Below are 17082 nucleotides of genomic sequence, written 5' to 3' on the forward strand. Positions count from 1 at the left end.
TTTTGGCCTCTTTTTCCTACCTACACAGACTGTTTCTATTTTTAGTCACTTTTCCATTTTGCTGCATGTGGGATAAACCTCAGATTCTTTTGATTGGTGTTTCTTTTATTATTAGAATAACATTCAAACAAGAAGACAACACATAAGGGGAGCTGGACAGTAGGGAAGATATACCTGTGGCATGTCAGCAAGACAACTTATGTATATAGACAAAAACAAAAAAGACAAAAACTTATGTATCAGAGCTGAGCGACCCAGGTGCAGGGTCTAGGTTGACTGGTGGGGAAGAATTGAAGTTGATGGTCTGAGTAGAGAATGCGTGGTATGGAAATGGCTAGGAAGTGATTATCTCTTTTATATCTTGTTTTATGGTTTACAAAACACTTTATGCATATATCATATATATGATCCTTGTAACAATCCTGTGAAAAAAGAACTGCTTCCATTTTACAGATGAGGAAACAGGGTGAGAGTGAGTTGCTAAGAATGAGAAACTAGTTATTTAGTTTTGCAAACAGGATTCAAACTAAGGTTTTCATGACTTCGTGCACTATATAACATTGCCTCTGAAGACATAATCAGGTCTTTCCTAAGTCTTTCATTTTCCTATCTAAATATTCCTGGTTCCTTCAATTCATCCCATATGGCAAGGTGACCAAGATCCTGGTCACCCTCTTTTGGATGCTCCCCAGCTTATCCATGTCTTTTCTAAAATGTGACACCCAGAACTGAGGACAGCAGTCCAGATGTGCTGTTCCCAGAGAAGAGGACAGACTATTATCTTCTTTGTTCTGGACATGAATCACAAATTGTAAGTAAAGTGCTTTACAAACTTTAAAGCACTATATGAATGTCAGCTATTATTATTGTTGTTGTTATCAATAATATAGCATCAAATTACATTAGGTTTTTTGGATTTCATGTCACAGTATTGACTCATTTTTGTTTCCAGTGCATTGAAACCCTGAGGTCTTTGCCACATGGCTTCTTCCTTAGCTGTGTTTGAATCCTTCAATACATTGCCAAAATAAGTTTGAGAACCACTGGTCTATACTCTGTCTAAATGGGCATTCATTTAGATAACTAAGGCTGTACCAGTATGGTAATAGCTGATCCAAAAATTTCAGTAAACAAACTAGCCCAACTGATTGTTAGATTCATGAAGACAAAATGACTAGTTCCTTGAACTTTTCACTTTGAAGCCAGTTGTAGTGATGAAAAGACACAGATTTTTAAAGGGTTGTTGATTACTAATTGATATTCTTTCCTTATGCTGAATGCCATGAGGAATTCTGATTATACCCTAGAAGAGCTGCCTGCCAGTGGGGGCTGTTAGGTACTGTGCTGGTGTGATGGAGAGAAGATGTGGCACCTCCTCATTTTTAGACATCTTTTAAAAGAGGAAAGACTCTCATGTTCTGAATACTTTATTATGGTACCCCTTGAATGCTAAGGATTGGACCAGGAAACATAGGTTAGGTAACACAGAATGTCAGGGCAAGTAGAGACTTTAGCACTTATCTGGTCCAATCTCTTAATTTACAAATGAGGAAATGTCACTACTCTCTGTTAAGTTGTATGACCTAAAGTGACCTCGTGGAATACTTAGGCACATATCCTGGCCATTTAATGATAATGTTCAATTCTTGGAACCTTTAAAATAACAAATCTAAATGGGGCTGAGCAGGCTAGGAGACAACAGTCTTGTCTCCATTCTGTCTGGAAATTTAATGACATTTGACCTTAAATGAATTTTCAGATTTTTTTTCTTTTTTAAAGATAAAAGGCCTGTTTACATTAAACTCTAAAATGTGAAACTGAGAAAGAAAGAGGTTCTGAGTGGAATCTACCTCCATTTTGTCATGTTATGGAGCAATATTGTATGCAAACAACCTGGTATTTTCCAAAAAGATTTTCTGAATGTCAGGGTTGATCTATCCACCTAGTTTTCAAAATAAACACTTCAAAATAAAGACCACCTATTTCCTTCCCTTTTCATTTCACAGCACAGGAGAATTTCAGAATTGTAATGGACCTCAGTAGCCACACATTTTAACTCATACTTGAAAAAGTAGAACATATCATATAAATGACCATTCAATATTTATTTGAAGACTTTTCTCCTCTCCTCTCCTCCTATTCCACTAGGAATAGCTCTAATTTTAGGAAGTCTTTCCTTACAAAAAGCTTAAATTCATCTTTTTGCAATCACTATCCATTGCTCCATTGCTCCTGGTTTGGCCCTGTCTTTGTAGCCACAGAGCAAGAATAATCCTTTTTCCACACAATATTTGAAGAAGACTATCATGTTTCCCTTAAGTGTCCTTTTCTCTATGCAAAACATACTAAGTTCCTCCATATCATTCTCATATGTCATGAACTCAAGACCCCCTACCATCCTGGTTGCCTTTTTCTCTATCAATATTCTTCTTAAAATGTAGTGCCCGTAAGTGAAAGTTATCCTCATATGGGATGTGATCTCAACTTCTCTTGAATCATATTGAACCTATAGTCCACTGAAACCACCAGATCTTCAGAGGAATTGCTGTCTAATTGTACCTCCCCAATTTTATATTTGTGATTGATTTTTTGAACCCCAATGTAAGACTTGACAATTATCCCTATTAAATCCTGTTCAGTTTGGCCCAGTTTTCCAATTAATCAAGATCTTTTTGGAGCCTAACTCTATCATTTGGTATGTGTAAGCTTTCCTTCCAAACTAATGTGTTTAGATGTCATCTATTTCTCTGTCTAAGTCATTGGTTAAAAAATACTAATAAGCTGAGTTAAGCACAGATCTCTGGGGGGTACTGGACTAGAGTTCTTTCCAAGGTCACATTGGACCATTAATGACTACTCTTTGGTTTTAGCCATTCAATAAGATCTGAATCTAATTGTACAATAGCTAACCAACATCTCTTGATTTTTTCCATAAGAATAGTCAATCAACTAACATTTATTAAGCATCTACTGTATGCTTTCTAGGCACTATAGTACTGTTATTCATGGGGATAAAAAGAAAGGTAAAAAAAAAACTGGTCCCCAATCTGAAGGAGCTTATACTCTAACGGGGGTGAAAATATGCAAGCAACTATTTAAACAAGATATAGATAGGATAAATTGGGTGTAGTCTCAGAGGAAGGCTCTAAGATTAAGGAAGATGCCAGGAACATTGTCTCCAAGTCTATTCAGTTTTTTCCATTCCCTTTTGGGAAACTAGACCTAATGGCATATAATTATCCGAAGTTGACAAAGTATGGGCTGCACTAGCTAATGCTGGAAATACAAAGAAAGTTCTCCCCCACCCCCCCAAAAAGAAAAAAAAATCCCTATTCTGAAGGAGCTCACAGTCTAATGGAGGAGACAACATGTGAGCAAGTATGTAAAACAAGACATAGATAGGACAAATTGGGTGTAGTCTCAGAGGGAATGTTCTTTCTAACTCTGAAATTTTAGTATTCCACACTTTGAATAAAATAGAAGCTGCAAAAATACCCACTGACTTATTGATATGATCCTCTCAGAGGCTGTTAAGCTAGATAAGCTTTTGAAGTTAAGTAGATATTGTTTACTTATGCCCTATTCAGCAGGAACTGTGTTCTTCAAAGACAAAGTAAGATATTAAAATCAAATCCACATCAGTCCACATTGCTATTGGGAGATGATGACAGAGAATACACAGCATCACATGTGTTTCTGACAGCTTTTGCTGCTCTAAGTCTATTGTAACACTTTTTAGCGATAACTCACAGATCAAAGGTACAACAGTCCTTGGACGCAGCTATTAAAGGATGACAGATGCCAAAATAATACAAAAGTGAACTCCCGCCAATGCACAAATTATCCCTTTTGCTCTTCTAGTCAGTTTATCCTAGTGTGCTCAAAAAGACATCGTGGGATCTTTGGAATGTCTCTTTGCAGCCTTGTTTTCCTTAGGTAGTGTCAACAATAGGTTGTATCAATAAATGTAAAAGATCATCAAGCCTAAAGATCTGTATAATAGTACTACTTGAGGTTTCTGAGTCTTACGTTTGGAATTATGGATAGGAGGATGAGGAGCTGCTAATGAAGGGTGGCCCATCTCTTAGAAGCACAGTAGCCTTATTGTATAACTAGAGTGCCTCTGGACGTGCAAGAAACTCATGTTTTGGATGCTGTTGTAAATACATTTTAGCCTTTGGGGTTAACCAGAAATCCATGCTGCTTTTTTTTTCTTCAAAAGGGAAATTTTCAAAAAGATAAAAAGAGGCAAAGCTGAAAATCACCCAGAGAACTTCTCTTATAGTATGATTTTTTTGCATGTTATAGTAGTTACATAGTGGTTATAGTGTGAATGAATACAGATTTCTATCCTGGAATACAGAGACCTGCTGTCTTCTGTAGGGTTCTCTTTCTCTCGTGATTGGCAGTGCTTTCTGTCCCACTCCCATTAGTGAAGAAATGCCATTCAGATTTTGACATGAGATATTTCCAGTGAAATAAACAGTGTCTTTCTCATGACAAAGTGTATGTTTAAGATTAAGGGTTTATTTAATTACACTGGTGAGCTGCATTCTGAATGAATTAAGAGGCAGCTCCTTCAACAGGAAGCTGTTCCATTGGCTATATTTTCTAATTCCCAGAATCCCAGAATGTTAGGTCTGGAAGGGACCTTAGAGACAATTATATAATTCCATTCTCTTCATTTTCCATATGAGGAATGGAGAATTGGGGCTAGGGAGGGGAATTTTGAAAGGTGAAGTCACTCAGATAATTAATGGCAGAAACTGAACTGCAACCCAGGTCTCTTGACTCCCAACTGAGGCAGCTCAATTGGTGTACTGGAAAGAGAATTGGACTTTAGGTTAGGTAATCTGAGTTTGAGTCCTGGCTCTGTCGCTTTATAGATATGTGACCTTGGACAAGTCTTTTCATTATTCTTAGACTCTAGTCTATTGTAATATGGTGAAATAAAACTGGATCTAGAGGAAGAGGACCTGGGTTCAAATCCTGGCTATCCCATTTACTGGTTTAAGTGTGTGGTCTTGGGCAAGTTACTTAATCTTCATAGATCTTAGCTCCCTCAATGAAAAAATAAAGGCATTGGGTTAGGTAGATAATCTCTGAGTTTAAAACCTGAGATCTAACAGTTGATGTACATTTGATGCTCTTTCCACTATTTCTTCATCGGCTTATCCTCCTGACCCATGGAGAAACATCGTTACTATGGTGATGTCAATATACTTTTTGGGCATGTGGAAGATGTGTAGGAAGCATGGTTTATGGAGCATTTGGCTCTGTCAGAGTGTACCTACTTCCTGTGTGACCTTGGGCAAATCCTTAAACCTCCCCATTGGTAAAATGAAGGCTTTGGATTAGATGGTCTTTGAGGTCCCATTAAGCTCAAGTTTTAAACTCTTAAGAAACATAGACAGAGAGTTTATAAAACTCAAGTTCCTTGAAACGGGTGACATCTTTCTATGTTCTCTGAAGTTAACTCTGCTACCATATAAAATATGAGATATGGACAGTAGGGGGAGCTCATAGATTGGCAAGAAAACCGAGCTACAGGCCACACAGTGGGAAAGGAAAGAGGCTTCTGGAAAAGTCAGAACAGTTTACTTACTGTCCCCTTTCCTTTTCTTTTTTAAGCTCAGGGGAGGAAAAAAGAAAAGGATTGGTAGCCAGACCCCAAAAGGAGCCAGAAAACTAAATACAGGCAGAAAACTAAAGGGGCCAGAGAGGGATTAACTCAGTCAACTTCCATTCCTGACACATCCTTTTTCATCTGCCAATGGACTCTTAGATCACGAGCTCAGAGGCCATCTACTTCAACCCCTTCATTTTACAGACAAAGAGAGGGAGGGCCAGGGAAGTTAAGCGATTTGCCTAAGATTATATAGATAACAAGATAATAAGGTGGGTGGTGGGGGAAGAATTTGAATCCATAGCCTCTGACTCCAGAGTGATTGCTCTTTCCACTGTATGACGCTGCCTCCCTCTTCTTTCTGTCTGCTTTTCTTCCATCTACTCACTTTAATGCTCCAAGAAGGATTTGGCCCCAAACAACAGGTGTTGGATTTGTGATTTCATTGATTTAGAGAGGTCCTGGTGAGGAAACCCCTCCTACCAATTGGAATCAGCAACTCTTCTGCAGTTTATAGTCTTGGAGAATTTCCTGGGCCATGAGAGGTTAAGTGATTGATCCATGGTTATGAGATAGGGTGTGGTTGAGGTGGGCTTTGAATCCAGCTGACTCAGAGGCAGGTTTTCTAATTCAATGTTAACTCTCTTACCCCTCAGCAATGGTAAAAACAGCCTTCCCCCTCAGTAAGAACCTAACATAATACTAGCTACAGCTACATGTATTTAGCAACTAAGGTAAATAGATGTGGACTTGTGTTAAATAAACTGTCCTACCCATCCTTGGAAATCCAGTTGAAGCACTTGTAGTATGCGCTCGGTGGAGAAAGGTTCGTTCCTCTTTCACGCATCCACACCCCAAAAAGCACAATTTTGTTCCTCTTTTTGTACTTGTTAGGAACTACAGAAACTCAAATTTATCATGTCCCCCTCCTAGACTGTAAGATTCATAAAGTTAGAGACCTCTTATTATCTGAACTATGCCTCCCCCATCTACACACAATAGGTAATTAATAATGTTTATAAATTTGAAGCACTGTACAAGACAGGCTAAAAAGATTTGTCTCTTTTTCTTGGATTATGATTATGTGTACAGAAGGGAGTGAGAAATGGAGGCATTTATACAGATAACTTAAGTTCTTAAATATACTTTTAGGTCTGAAATATCTAGTGTTTTCTTGGAGTCTCAATTACCTGGTTAGGTGTCTCAGTTCCTTGTTTCACTTTGCCTGTACATGACAAAGGATCAATTAGTTATCAAGTTAATTTTTAAGCAGGCTTCTCTGTCCTTAGAAGCACTATGATTAACAAATTGGGCTGGTGCTGACATTTCTTGTCTCACTGATGGTTAATTTAAATGAGGTCAGCTTTCTCATGGGGGCTGTAAAACATACCAAAATCCTGCTTGGCAGAGTGACAGATTTCATTTTTGTTTCTAAGGCTTATATTGTATTTTGGTTGTTGTTGCTGGTTTTTTTTTTCTTTTTTTCAAATCACTCTTTGAAAGTCTAAGAGCTCTCACTGGGGACTAAACAATCTGCTAAAGTGAGAATAAAAGTACCAAATGATTATATGGGCCACCACATTAAACTTTCAGAACTCTATAAATTTGGTGTTGTAGTTGGCTATTATGGATAGATGGACAAAGCCCAAGAGGGACAATAATGTGGACAGAGATACTATGTGTAAGAATTAAGTTAATGTAATTTAATTGAAGATTTACACTTTACTAAAAACAAAGGAGCAAAATGCTTTTAGTAGGACAAAGTGTCAAAAGAGAATATTAGAAAGGGCTAGCTCAGTAAGTGAATGGAGAGCTGGTGAAGGTCAAGGACTTTGTCATGTACTTACCTTCTATTCTTCTCAGTACCCAGGACAGTTCTAAAAAAGCAAGTCAACAAACAAGGAACCTCAATAAACACAGGATGACTGGCCGACTAATTGCCTGCAGTAGTAGTCAGTATTATTATTGTCAGAGAAAGATAAAGAAAAGGAATAGTAATGCTTCAGAAGACAGATTTTATTTCTTGATGGGCAAGGATCTTCTTTGTGTTCCAGAAAGCACCACTTTCTGTGTCTTCTCTCTCAATTCAATGTTAATCTTTTTTCTCCCCATACAGTCATGTATAGTCTAACTTGATCCCCATTAATGAATTACCACAGCTATCAAAATAAAAAATAACCTTGCATGAGATGAAGTCATGATTTGGCTTGCACTAGATAATGATTCTACCTTCAACTTTGTGGCTAGATCCTTGACATTTATTTTTCTAAGTGTGAATAGGCTTGATGAGGGGGCGGGGGGAGGGGGGAGGGGGGAGGAGATGAGACAATCCAGTTAGGAGCAGAGAGTAACCAGAACTAGTGTTATTAAGCATGACAAGTACTTACAATCAGACGCAGGGTCAACCTTTGGCCTTCCCCCTGGCTTGGCCTTTTTTGAGGTTTAGAAATAGTTGTTTAATCTCATTTCCCATTTGGGTAGTTGATTTTGTCTTTGGTGATGGGAGAATGGAGTACATTATCATGTAAGTCGCTCATTTCATCCTCTGAGCAGCAGTCTGGCTGCTCAGGATTCTCTTCACTGTGAGAGGCAGTGGATTATAATGGAAAGGTCACTAGATCTGGCACCAGAAGACATGGGATCAAGTCCTGTCTGATACTTACTAGTCATATGACCTTGGATGATTCATTTAATTTCTCTGAACTTCAGTTTTCTCAATTCTAAAATGGGGACAATTTTAATTCTTGTACTAAGTGCTTCATAAGTTTTTGTGAAGAAGGTATTTACTATTATTCTGGAGGGGCAAATCTAATGTATAGGTAAAGTAAAGGTTTTACATGTAAAGCTCAAATTATTTAAGCTTTTGTGTCCCAAAGCATCTCTCTCTGTTCCCTGACAGTGTTCAGAATCCATTTCAACATTAAAAAGACTATATGTTCCTTTGTGTGAAGGAATTGAATCTTCTTGTGTGTTCAAATGCATATTGAGAGAGGTAACACTAATTTAAGGCTAAGTCTTAATTTAAAAAGAGGCAGCTGGTAGCTCAGTGGATAGAACACTGGGCTCAGAGTCAGAAAGACCTGAATTCAAATCCAGCCTCAGACACTCACCAGCTATGTGACCCTGGACAAGTCACTTAACCTTGTTTGCCTCAATTTCCTTATCTGTAAAATCAGCTGGAGAAGTAAATGGCAAACTACTATAGCATCTTTGCCAAGGAAATCTCAAACGGGGTCACAAAAGGTGACGTAATAACAACTTCATTTTTAAAAAGTGTCTTCTTTGGGCTACTTCAGCTCCTCTGTCCTTCAGTGACATCCCCTCTAGTTCAGTTGCCCAAGTTTTCTCCCTATTCACCCTTCAAAAACTGCTCTTGAAACCCTTTTTCACTCTAAGGTGTAAATGATTCATAATAGCTTAGATTGCTTAGAGGCAATTCCATTTAAATAAGAAATCTTAACCCAAAGGAATGAAGCTCTGTTTTTAATTATTAGCCAATTTAAGTGTTGTGTTCCAGGACACCTGAAATCATACACATAGGTAGCTTTCTATTCCTTTTATATAAAAGACCAGACTTTCTTTAAGCCACTATCACCTTAACATGAATTAGTATCATATTAGCTAATCAGACAACAAATAAGTATAGAGTGCATTGTTTCTTTAAGATAAATAAAACACTTTGGTGCTAAAAGGGGCAGAAAGCACTTTTTTGTCTAAAAGAAAAGATTTATATTTCATAAAATATACAATATATTTTCATATATTAGAAAATATTTAACTGTCAAAGGATGTAAGATATTGCTGTTATTATATATAAATATTTTGATGCCTAAAAGCAGTAGGAAAAGAACTTAGTTTTAATAAAAACTGCAAATATTTATATAGGAATAAACGTAGCTATCAGATAGTATTTGAGTAGTTTTTGGGCAAAAAATGAACTGTGATATACATTCAAAGATACAAATCACCTTTTAAATAATGTGGGATGATGATTCACTTGTTTATGAACAGTTTGATATTTTAAAGGGCAGAGAAAGAAGTTCTGTTTGTTAAAAACTGGAGAAATATGAGTATAAAGAAATATAGTTTCAAAGATACTGAAGGAAATATTTGGCTATGTTGAAGCCTTTAGAGTTGTAGATGATTATAATACCTTTGCTCATTTGCACATATCTTTTATAGTAAAAAAAGGGTAAAACTAGAGAAATAAGAATTCATATAAACATTTGGAGACTGAGGTATTTGTTAGAGGAAATTTGGTGAGTTGTAACTTTTAAGAGAAAGATGGGTCACCAAAAATATAGGAACCAGATATAGAAACCTGAGAGAAGAATCTGACAAAGGAACCTGAGGAGAAGCATTAAAGACACAGCAAGGGGACTGATGAACTATTCTGTCAGAGGTGAGGCAATTAGAAGCAGTCAGGGGACAGAATGCTTCAGCGAAGTGATTTGCTTTTTAGCCCTGCCTAGACTTGGAAAGAGATGAAGCTTCTCATAAGGGTTTGTTGCTCTCTGCTGCCACTTCTGGTTTAAGAAGGAAAAAATGTGTGTGTGTGTGTGTGTGTGTGTGTGTGTGTGTGATGGAGGCAAGTTGGGTGGGGGGATTTCTGTTGCTTTGTATCTTGGTGTACTACCTAATTTTATTTGCCTGATATAAAGAACTAACTTGAGCTACATTTCTGGGAGCTCCATGGTGAGCTCCTACTATCTAGGTGAGCGAAGGATAATAATGTTTCATACTTTTATCTGAATCCTGAACACCTAGCCTACTATGTGTGTAGGTACATAATGAATGCTTGTAGATTGATTAAGGTTGTTAATCATACCTGTTGTGTCTATCATTCCTAAAGGTTTCAGTAGGAATTGAGCTTTTACAAGTGAGACTGGGTCCGGGAATATGGTCCAATTGAAGTAGCCTGAGGAGTTTCTGTTTGCTTATTTTAAAGCAAAAAAAAAAAAATCTGCTTTAAAGTAATAACTAAAAGATTCTGGTGGAGGACTGGGGGATGGACTATATGACCCTTATTTAACTTCAACTCTATGACGCTATTCTTTTTTCAATACCTAGGAGAGCAGTAGGAAAGTCTTTCATTTCCACCTTCATGTCTTCCATTATGCTAATTGCAGGAAGCCTACAAAGTCCTGTATTAAGAGCAGTGAAGAAATCCTATCTGTAACATGAAATGCTATACTATGGCTATGCAAAATTGAGTTACAGGAGAAGGGGATTTTAGCTTTTATTCCATTGTCTGCCACACTATTGCGGATTAACTGTTCTAAAAAGTCCTTAAAAAGGGGGGGAGGTCATAGATTCTGTAATCTTATTTTACTTAGTAACTATGCTTTGCTTAAAATATAGCTTGTGGATGAAATTTTTCATTGTTGGCACCATGACTATATATGGTTTTGTATTAGAAAACCTCAGTTCATGAAAAACACTCAAAGGAACTCTAGCAAATGCCTGTTATTTAGACCACACTCCTCAGGGTCAATCTCACCCTATTACTTTCTGGAACAATAAGAAGCAATGAATGAGAAGAGGAAACAGAAAAACCCATGGAACATAAGAACTCAAAGCATCTCAGGACAGAATTGACTGCTACTTTGGGAAATCTACATCTTAAAGAAATGAACCTTCTTACTACATCTTGGGAAGAAACATCTAATTTATTTTAACTCAGTAATTGAATACTTCAATAGAAGTATTGAGGTGATTAGAGTCGGGGTGTTTTTTAATGAAATGTTAGGTGTAGCTACCACTTGGGAATTAGAGGAATGTAAACTGCTACTCATTATCCTGTGTATAGAGAAGTATATCATTGTATATCATTCAGCTAATAATAATAATGATAATAAACAGTGTCTGGACACTGATACTACAATATCTGGCACATTCTATATGGGTTACAACCTCAGTGACCTAGGGAAAAGAGTACTGGTAAGTATTTAAATGGAAAAGTTAGTTTTTAATAGGAGAGGTGTACTAGCGGTATAATTAATATGAAATGACTGTATATTTTTTCCCAGGGCACCAACATCTGGGGGTTGAGGAAGCTTTCTTTAGAGTGGGGTAAGCTCTCTCTCCAAGGTGAATATCAGCTACATTCCTGCTCCTCACATCAGTCTTCTACTGGTCCATGCCACCAAATGTTACAACCATTGCCAGGCTGCCACTCCCAAAGACTCATTGCTATAGCACCCTTCCCATGGCATCTGTTTTTCCTCCTTCATCCCTGGGGTATTGTGGTCTGATCTCTCTGGAGGACTGGCTGCACTCTTCAGTGCTCTACAGTACCCAAATATAACTGCCGTCTGTACTGAACTGTATGCTTTCCTACTGTTTTTAATTGAATTTACCCCACATGAAAGAATTCCTAGCTATAGAAGTTACCACAGTCTTATATAGGGTCCTATGATACTGCTTCACCTCCCTGGATCCACAGGAGCAGAAGGTGACAGTCAATAGAAGATGATTTTAATTTGATCCCTTCTTCACTTTGCATATCCCTCTAGTGGATATGACCAAGGGATTGAATCTAATCAGAAAACATGACAGAAAATAGTGTTGAGTGAAAATTAGTGAGAAAAGAATTAAGTATGTAGAATTATAGAACTATAGGTCTAGAACAGATCACAGAGATGATCTAATCCAACCCCCTCATTTTACAGATGAGAAAACCGAGGCACATTTAGGTCATATACCAACTGATGGTGGATCTGGGACTTAAATCCAGATCTCCTAGAAAGATTATCATGGTCATAAAAATAGCTTAGATCTTGAGTGTAAACTTAGATTCTGGACTCCTTTGTCCTTTGTTAATTGCAAAATAAGTAGATTTCCGGTGGAGAAGTTTGTCCTTATTCTATAGGCCTCATGGTAACAGAAGGATGGTCCAGGAGATATTTAAAACAGTGATTCACCTCATTTGGGACCTCAAGTTCCCATCAATGACTATTTTTGTTTCTGTAGTTGGAACATAATTTCTTTCAATTCTATTCAATTCTACTCAATTCAATCATCATTTGTTAAGGTACTGTGTTAGTCTAGAGCAGGGGTGGGGAACTTGCAGCCTCGAGGCCACATGTGGTCCTCTAGATCCTCATGTGTGGCCCTTTGAATCCCAACTTCACAGAACAAATCCCCTTAATAAAAGGATTTGTTCTGTAAAACTTGGACTCATTCAAAAGGCCCCAGGATCTAGAGGATCACACGTGACCTTGGTATAGATAACTGCCAGGAAGGAACAAACAAACAAAAACTCCATCCACAAATGTAGGACAGAGCCTTATGCACAATTTGTAGTCTTACAGAATTGCCTAGAGCACTGAAAAATTATGTAACTTGCCTGGAATCATACAGCCAGTATGTATCAGAAGCAGGATTTGAACTTGGGTCTTCTTGGTTCCAAGACCTGTTCATGATCCATTATGTCATTCTGGCTTTCACTAGGTGTTATCAATATAAAGAAAAATTGATAGTTCCTTTCTTCAAGGAGCTTACACAGTACCTCCTTGCAGAGGATGGGATTAGGAATACACAGGTAGAATGTGTTCACAATTTAAGTAAATGTAAGACAATTGGAAGAGGAGGAAGAGAACAGTAACAACTTGGGGCAACATGTATCCTGTATCTTAAGTAAACCTGTTAATATTAAATATTGTTAAAATTTAATTCATTATTAAATTGTAATACTTTTTAATTATAATTAAAATTCAAATATTATTAAATTAAATACTAAAATTATTAAATTAATATTTACTGATCCCTTTCCTTTCTTCCTTTCCAACTATTCCTTAGTATTATTAATAAAATTTTAGGAATTTTTAAGGCCTGTCTTCTTTGTTCAGTCATTTTAGTCATATCTGACACTTTATGACCCTATTTTGGGTTTTTTTTGGCACAGATACTAGAGTGGCTTGGCATTTCCTTCTCCAGTTCGTTTGACAGATGAGGAAACTGAGGCAAACATGGTTAAGTGACTTGCCTGAGGTCACACGGATAGTGAGTGTCTGAGGCTAGATTTGAACTCTAGAAGATGAATCTTATTGACTCTAGGACCTGCAGTCTATCCACTGTGCCATCTAGCTGCCCGTCTCCTACTTCTGGGAATAATTCCATAGAAGGCAACTATCATTTTTCTTACCTGTCCTTTGCTACCATTATTAGAGACTAATTGCTCCCTTTTTTTGAGTTGGTGGGACAGTTCTTATGTGGACCTTTTGAAGATCTTAGAAATCAGATCCCAAGGCACTTTAGATATCCCCATTTTGCAGATGAGAAGACTGAGGCCCCATGAAATAGAGGCCTGTCTAAGGTTACATAGGTCATAGGATCATAGATTTAGAGCTCTAAGGCATCTTAGTTATCATCTACTCCAACCCTCTCGTTTTATAGGTGGTATACACAGCAAGTCAGAATTGGAACTCAAGTCCTTTGACTCTAAATTCAGTGCTCTTTCCATCACACCGCACTATCTTCCAACATAACTAAAAAAGTGGCAATGTGGGAATTTAAACACAGGCCTTTGGACTGCAAATCCAGGCCTTTTTCCACTCTTTTATTGCTATGATGATTCTTATTTTCTGAGGTACTCAGCCTGATGAAGGATTTTGCCATTTAAAAAAAGTTATTTGGTTGAAAAAAAGGAAAAGAATGAAGATATGAACCCCAAACCCCCATCGTATTATGAATTGCTTGGTTTCCAAAATCCCCCAAATGTCACAAAAGAGGCAAAAGCAACTGGAGAAATGTGAGAATGAATAAAAATTCTGTTTCAAATGACACAGAACCCATAAAAATGGGGCAGCCCATTGCTTAAGGTCAAGGAGAGGTAGCATCCGATGGATTTTGTATAAAGGATAATCACTCAGCAGCTAGGGGCCACAGCCCCTAGTTTTCTAAGCTCAGGAGCTCTCTCCCTCTAAGTCCACCTTGACCTTTGGTTTAAGCCAACAGAAGCAGCAATGTGTGCTGACAGGCTACATTTGTGGGGCCTTCTTTCTCTGAGACAGCCTTTCAGTGACTTACTGCAGCAGGTGGGTGTTTGTAACTGCATACCCTGAAACAGGGAACACACCGTGGTCAGTGATAGACCAGGCTGTTATTTGAGGTGCGTCACAAAGGACACCACCTGTTTCTGCGGCTCTCTAAGCTAATATCTCATGTCCTCCTATTCATCACGCCGTCTCAGGAGACCCATGGCAAGTTTCTTCTCCAGTTTCTTCTGTACATGCTATTGCACTTCTAATATTGAGTTTATAAAATTATTTCCCTTTCTTACATTCTTGCAGCTTACTTTTCTTAGTTTGTCAGCAGTATCCTCTCTTCCTCCTTCTTGCTGTGTGGTTATATGAAAACTCCAGAAAGGAACCACCAATATTATGGAGTTTCTGGGGAAATAGCCATAGACTAATTTTAGGGGTTACTGATCTTCATTGTAATGACCCAGAAGATAGTGAGCACCAAGGCGATTTCAAGCAGGAGAGGAGAGGACAGGACAGAAAGGTGGAAGAGAGGAGAGGAGTGGAAAGGAGAAGACAGAGAGTGGAGAGGAAAGGGCAGAAAAAGAGGAGAGGAGAGGAGAGAAGAGGAGATGACTGTGTCCAGTAGATCCTGGATAAGACACATGTGCATTCTGAAGCCCTTAGGAAAAGGACATACAAAGAGATTAAAGTACTTTATGAAAGATCTTAAAGTTTGTAAGTGACAGAGCTGAGATCAGACCTAAGGTCTTCAAAGTCTAGTCCTTTCTGTTCTACCATGTAATAAGAAATAGGAAGTTCTTAGAGGAAATTTTCTATTCAAGGATCCCCATGTACTTAACAAAGAATTGCCATTTTTATAGCACTGAGTGGGGACAGCCATCTAAGTGGCTATTAGGCTCCATTCGTGTCTTGTTCCGTCTCTTCATGCATCTCTGATTCTCTCCCATGCAGAGCTCCCCCATAGGTACAAGCTATTTTTTTTCCCTTATTGAACCTATCCAACTTTCCCCCTCCCCCACTCCGAGATTAGGCTTTAGTCCTAAAAATGTATTCGGATGGCTCACATTCATGAAAAGAATGAGGAATGCAAAGAAAAACCCTGTACCCCCCTGATCTAGAGCCACCTCTCCTGTAAGCATCTGGTAGTATGGGAAGGGTTAATGTTACCCATTTCCCTAGTCTTTGCTCAGTCTCCTGTGGTAACCTAAACTGAACGGAACCACGCAAATCTGAACTCAACTTTTCCATAGTTTATATTTCTGGTGCCTGAAACAATGTCCCTGAAATGAAAGGAGCATTCTTGGCAAAAACAGACACCCGCTGTTTGGGTGAACTTGAGAATCCTTTGGTTTTCTTTAACAAAATAAATATTGCCGGGAAGAGTGAATTCCAGGTCTGATAATTACCTAGGTAGGGCTGGCTCCATGGAGTGTTACGCAGGGGAGTGACCCATTGAGGAGGATGGAAATAGATGGGCTAGGAACAGTTTTCTGTAGGAGGCAAATGAGAGGGGTGATTTGGATGAGCTCATCACTTAATGAGAACATGGGCAGGCCAAAGGAAGCAGGAGCTGTGGTCCCTGGATAGATATCAGAGTGGAATCAGGGGAGCTGTGGTTCAAGGCTCAGAGAGCTTGCAATTCAGAGGGGGAACTGGTTAAATTGTGGTCCCAGAAGAGGCAAAGGCATTCCCATCTTTTTTTAAAAGATTAAGAGGCTATCCACACACAGGTGAATTACCTTAACAAAAACATAATAAGGAAGTGTCCTGTATAAGAGAGGTATTATTTCCATGTTTTGGCAGATATCCCACTGAAATAATCTTTTTATTGATCTGGTCATAATGAATTCTCTACAAGGAAAAATCTTGGACAAAGTATGTATATAATCGTCACTCTGCATAATAAAAATGCTTGATGCATATTCCAATAATAAGCATTTATTGGAATGCATGTTGTTTGTATTATAACCAGGAAGGAGAAAGGGAGAAGAAGCACAGCTATGACTCAACTTTTTAGAGTTCTTTTGTCCTTGCATCAAATAACAAATACTCTTTGGTTGATACTCCCCATCAAGCATTCCAACCATCCCCACCCAGAAGTCCTTCCTGTCTACTTATGGTATTATATGATAAGATTGTAGATTTAGAGCTGATTTAGTTTTGTCACCTTTTTGTAGATGAGGACTTAAGACCCAAGAGAGGTAGTGTGCCTCCCCCAAGGTCACAAAGGTAGCAAATGGCAGGGCCCGGGGTTGGAACCCAGGTTCACTGATTCCTAACCTGGAATACTTTTCACTCTACACTGATCCAAAACAATAAGAACTATAGATAGTCTAAGGGCTCTGAAGCTTTTATGCTGAAACTTCTCTGAGGCAGAGGAGTCTCATTGAACTCTTTAGGTGGATACTGGGTTTCTTTTCCTTCTCTGCTATGGGAGAGGGGTTGGACTAGGCACCCTGATGCACTGAG

Source organism: Vombatus ursinus, unplaced genomic scaffold (genome assembly GCF_900497805.2).
Source record: "Vombatus ursinus unplaced genomic scaffold, bare-nosed wombat genome assembly UNPS02014798.1, whole genome shotgun sequence".
In the NCBI taxonomy this organism is placed as follows: domain Eukaryota; kingdom Metazoa; phylum Chordata; class Mammalia; order Diprotodontia; family Vombatidae; genus Vombatus; species Vombatus ursinus.